This window comes from Macaca fascicularis, chromosome 9, assembly GCF_037993035.2.
Source record: "Macaca fascicularis isolate 582-1 chromosome 9, T2T-MFA8v1.1".
Classification (NCBI taxonomy): domain Eukaryota; kingdom Metazoa; phylum Chordata; class Mammalia; order Primates; family Cercopithecidae; genus Macaca; species Macaca fascicularis.
Genome location: NC_088383.1, coordinates 67432256 through 67437764, shown reverse-complemented (window position 1 = coordinate 67437764; position 5509 = coordinate 67432256). Strand labels below are relative to the sequence as shown.

The 5509-nt window shown below is 38.7% G+C and overlaps 1 pseudogene; it reads left to right on the top strand.

The window, feature by feature from the left end:
* The first annotated feature begins 4301 nt into the window (after positions 1–4301).
* LOC102129526 (large ribosomal subunit protein eL8 pseudogene) lies at positions 4302–5182 on the top strand (annotated as a pseudogene).
* Positions 5183–5509: the final 327 nt, after the last annotated feature.

Below are 5509 nucleotides of genomic sequence, written 5' to 3'. Positions count from 1 at the left end.
GACCACTCAGCGCACATTTCTGCTTCTCTGCCACGTTTTGTCCCAGCATGTGGCCCTCATCGGAAGCCAGCCAGATGGGGCACTAGGCTCTTGAACTTCCCAGCCTGCAGAATAGTGTGCCAAAATAAATGTCTTTTCTTTATAAACTACCCACTCTCAGGTATTTCTTCATAGCAACGCTAAACAGACTAACATAACTGGCATCTGGAAACTTGGATGTCAGGAGGTTTCCATCATTCCTTGATAAAAGTGCCTTGCTGTGTCTAGATGATTGACATAAACAATATGGTTTATGCTGAGCAATGTTTTCCTTCTGGCAGCCTAGAATGTTGACATGTGCCATGCAGAGGGTGCCTATGTGGTGAACCCCCAATACAGACCCTGGGCATGGAGCCTCTAATGAGTACCCCTGGTAGACAGCATTTTACATGTGTTGTCACAACTCATTGCTGGAGGAATTCAGCACGTCTTGTATGACTAGAGTACACCATGAGCAGACTCCTGGAAGCTTATGTCTGCTTTTCTTCAAATTTTACCCCATGTGCTTTTCCCTTTGCAATTTTGCTTTGTATCCTTTGCTATAAGAAATCTTAGCAGACAGCTGATTCCTATAAGTCCTATTAGAAAATCCTGGAACCTGAGGGTGGTCTTGGGGACTCCCAACACACCACTGATTCACCTAACAAAGTTTAACCAAAGACCAAATTAAAACCAAAGTAGAAGGAAGGGTATAATAAAGAGCAGAAACCAACAAAAAGGAAAACGGGCATGCACTTACAGAAACTCAGTGGAAACCATAGCATATGCTTTTGAAAAGATTAACGGAAATCAGGGAACTTCCAGCTAGACTGAATAAGAAAAAAGAAAACACAAATGACCAATATCAAGAATCAAAGTGGATTCATCACTACAGATCTTACAGCTGTTAAAAGGATACTAAAATAATATTATAAATAACTTTAAGATCACAACTTTGGCACCTCAAATATACGAGACAAATTCATTTAACAATAGAAATTATTGGCCGGGCACAGTGGCTCATGCCTGTAATCCCAGTACTTTGGGAGGCCGAGGTGGGCAGATAACTTAAGTTCACAAATTCGAGACCAGCCTGGCCAACATGGTGAAACCCTGTCTCTACTAAAAATACAAAAATTAGCCAGGCGTGGTGGCACATGCCTGTAATCCCAGCTACTTAGGAGGTTGAGGCAGGAGAATTGCTTGAACCCAGGAGGCAGAGGTTGCAGTGAGCCAAGATCGCACCATTGCACTTCAGCCTGGGTGACAGAGCAAGACTCCGTCTCAAAAAACAAACGAATTATCAAGACTGGCATAAGAAAAACAAAAAAAAATAGTTCCATATTTATTACAGAAATGTAACTCATAAAACATTCCCTAAAAGAAACTCTAAGCCCATATAGATCTATAGTGAATTTTGTCAAATATTTAAATAGAAAATAATACCAAACACAAATTCTTTCAAACCATAGAGGGTGGAATACTTCCCAACTTGTTTCACGAGTTCAGCAGTACTGTACTTACCAACACCAGACAAACATAATACAAGAAAACTACAAACCAATGAAAAATCTCAGCAGACTCTTTTAAAAAACATAAATCGACAAACTGATCCTAAAATTTATATGAAAATGAAAAGGACTTCCTAGAGTACCCAAAACACTTTTTTAAAAATAACAAATTTGGAAACCCCGTCTCTACTAAACAAATTTGGAGAACTTATGCTTCTTGATTTCAAGATTTACTACACAGCTACAGTAATCAATAGAGTATGGTATTGGTATAAGGGAAGATATATGGATCAATGGAACAGAATAAAGTCCCCAAGTAGGGGGACTATGCAACTGATTTTTTTACAAAAATGATAAGGTTATTCAGTGGGCAAAGAATTGTATTCGTAAGAAAAGGCATGAAAACAAACAAATACCAGACTTCCAGTTTCTATTCCAGCGTGTAAGGAGCGTGGGAATCATTGCTCTCATCCTCACAATAAGAAAACAGCTAAACAAAGTGAAAATCAACAACTCTTCTTAGATTCATCAGATAATTGAGGCTGCGGGGCAAACTAATGCCTCCAAAACTGGCAAGATAGACAAGTGAAAACAGAGAATTACAACTTATCAGAGCAGAAACCCATCAGCAGAATCCTCTGCGGGAACTAGTACCAGATTACTTTTACCTAGTACATCAGATCTAGCTCTCAACAATTTATAAGGCACACAAAAAGGAAAAAAAAAATACAGAAAAGGCGTAACAAGCACCAGACCTAGACACAAATATGACAGGGATATTGGAATTATCAGACCAGAACTTTAAAGCAAGTATGATTAACATGCTAAGGTCTCTAAGGGAAAAGGTAGACAACGTGTAACAACAGATGGGTGATATAAGCAGAGAGATAACAATTCTAATAAAGAATCAAAAAGAAATGCTAGGAATGAAAAACATTGTAACAGAAATTAAGAATGCCTTTGATGGGCTCATTAGCAGACTGGACACAGCAGAGGAAAGAATTTGTAAGTTTGAGGATATGACAATAGAACTTTCAAAACTAGAAAGCAAAGAGCAAAAAAGGCTGAAAGAAGTTGAACAGAATATCCAAGCAGGACTACAAAAGGTATAATATGTGTATAATCGTAATGTCAAAAGAAGAACAAAGAAAGGAACAGAAGAAATATTTGAAGCAATAATGACTGACAATTTCCCAAAATTAAGGTCAGATACCAAACCACAGACCCAGGAAGCACAGAGAACAGTGAGTAGGATAAATTCCAAAAAAATCCATACCTAGGCCTGTCATATTCAAACTGCAGAAAATCAAAGATAAAGAAAAATCTTGAAAGAAGCCAGAAGAGAAAAAAAAAAAAAAAAAAAAAAAAAACCCGTATCTATTGAAAGAACAAAGAAGATAAGAATTACACCAGACTTCTCAGAAACCATTCACAAAAAAAAAGGAGTGGAGTGAAATATTTAAATTGTTGAGAGAGAAACAAAACAAAACAAACAAACCAAAAAACCCATCAACCTAGAATTCTATATGCTGCCAAATTATCTTTCAAAAGTACATACTTTCTCAGACAAGCAAAAATTGAGTGAATTTGTTGCCAGTATACACGCCTTGCAGAAAATGTTAAAAGAAGTTAGAGAGAAGGCAAATGATACAGGTTAGACACTCAGATCTACATAAAGAAAGAATGCATAGAAGGATAAATGAAGGTAAAAAAAAAAAAAAAAAACTTTATTTTTCTTATTCTTAATTGATACAACAGATAACAGTTTGTTCAAAATAACAGCAACAATGTATTCAATGATTATAGTTTATGGGTTGGTAAAAGGAAAGACAGCAATGTTACAAGGGAAGAGAGTGAGGGGAAGGAATACTTTTTATTATAAGGTACATGCATTGCCCATGAAACAGTGTAGTGTTATTTGAAAATGGAGTTGGATTAGCTATAAATGTATATTGCAAATTCCAGAGCAACCACTAAGAAAAGAAAAAAAAAAAAAAAGTATAATGATATGCTAAGAATGAAGATAGCACAGAATCGTATAAAATGCTTGATTAAAACCACAATCAGCAGAAAAAGAGTGGAAAGCAAAACTAAGAAGGAAAAACAAGGGCAGTAACAGAAAACAGTGACAATTACGATAGAGAAAACAAATAGATATCTATATGGACCTCAACTCCACCTCACATCATTCATAAAAATGAATTCAAAACGGACCATATATCTGAACATTAAAAGCGAAAACTATAAAACATCTAGAAGAAAACTGCAGAGAAAATATTTGCAGCTTTGTTGGCAGGCAAAGGTTCCTTAAACAAGTCATGTCAAGTACTAACTAGACAAGCAAAAACTGATCAATCAGACTTTTACTCTTCAAAAGATACAATTAGGAAAATGAAAAGGCAAGACACCAACTGGGAAAATATTTTGCAACACAAATATCTGACAAAGCACTTGTGTCAAGAATTCATATGAAGAATTCTTAGAACTCAATAAGAAGACAAACAACCAATAAAACTAGGCAAAAGATTCAAATAGGTGCTTCGCCAAAAAAAGTATATGCACATAACCAGATGATCAACATTTTCAACATTACTAGTTGTTGTGGAATTGCAAATTAAAGCAACAGTTGTCATTACATACTCACTAGAATCGCTCAAAGTTAAGACCGATGATACCAAGTGTTGACAAGATATGGAACAAATGGAACTCTTATACACTCCTGGTGGCTAAAATGGTGCAAACACTTTGGAAAAGAATTTGGCAATTTGGCCCCCCGCCGCCCAAGATGCCGAAAGGAAAGAAGGCCAAGGGAAAGAAGGTGGCTGCGGCCCCTGCTGTCGTGAAAAAGCAGGAGGCCAAGAATGTGGTGAATCCCCTGTTTGAGAAAAGATCTAAGAATTTTGGCATTGGACAGGACATCCAGCCCAAAAGAGACCTCACCCGCTTTGTGAAATGGCCCCGCTATATCAGGTTGCAGCGGCAGAGAGCCATCCTCTATAAGTGGCTGAAAGTGCCTCCTGCTATTAACCAGTTCACCCAGGCCCTGGACCGCCAGACAGCTACTCAGCTGCTTAAGCTGGCCCACAAGTACAGACCAGAGACAAAGGAAGAGAAGAACCAGAGGCTATTGGCACGGGCGGAGAAGAAAGCTGCTGGCAAAGGGGACGTCCCCACTGAGAGACCACGTGTCCTTCAAGCAGGAGTTAACACCGTCACCACCTTGGTGGAGAACAAGAAAGCTCAGCTGGTGGTGACTGCACACGACACGGATCCCATCGAGCTGGTTGTCTTCTTGCCTGCCCTGTGCTGTAAAACGGCGGTCCCTTACTGCATTATCAAGGGGAAGGCCAGACTGGGCCGTCTAGTCCACAGGAAGACCTGCACCACTGTCGCCTTCCCACAGGTGAACTCGGAAGACGAAGGCGCTTTGGCTAAGCTGGTGGAAGCTATCAGGACCAATTACAACAACAGATACGATGAGATCCGCCGTCACTGTGGCGGCAATGTCCTGGGTCCCAAGTCTGTGGCTCGTATCGCCAAACTCGAAAAGGCAAAGGCTAAAGAACTTGCCACTAAACTGGGTTAAATGTATACTGTTGAGTTTTCTGTACATAAAAATAATTAAAATACAAATTTTCCTTCAAAAAAAAGAATTTGGCAATTTCTTATATAGTAAAACATATACTTACCCTAACAACCCAACAATTCCACTTTCAGGCACTAGCCCAAGGTAAATGAAAACATGTTCACATGAATGTTCATAGCAGCTTTATTCATAAAATCCCCAAACTGGAAACAACCCAAATTCTATCTATTGGTGAACAGATAAACAAACTGTGGAATGTCCATTCTCCAGAATACTACCCAGAATGCAAAGGGCCGAACTACTCATGCAAGATACAGCATGCATGGCACTACACAGAAAGTACATACTGCCTAATCACATTTATAGGACATTCTAGAACATGCAAAACTAATCG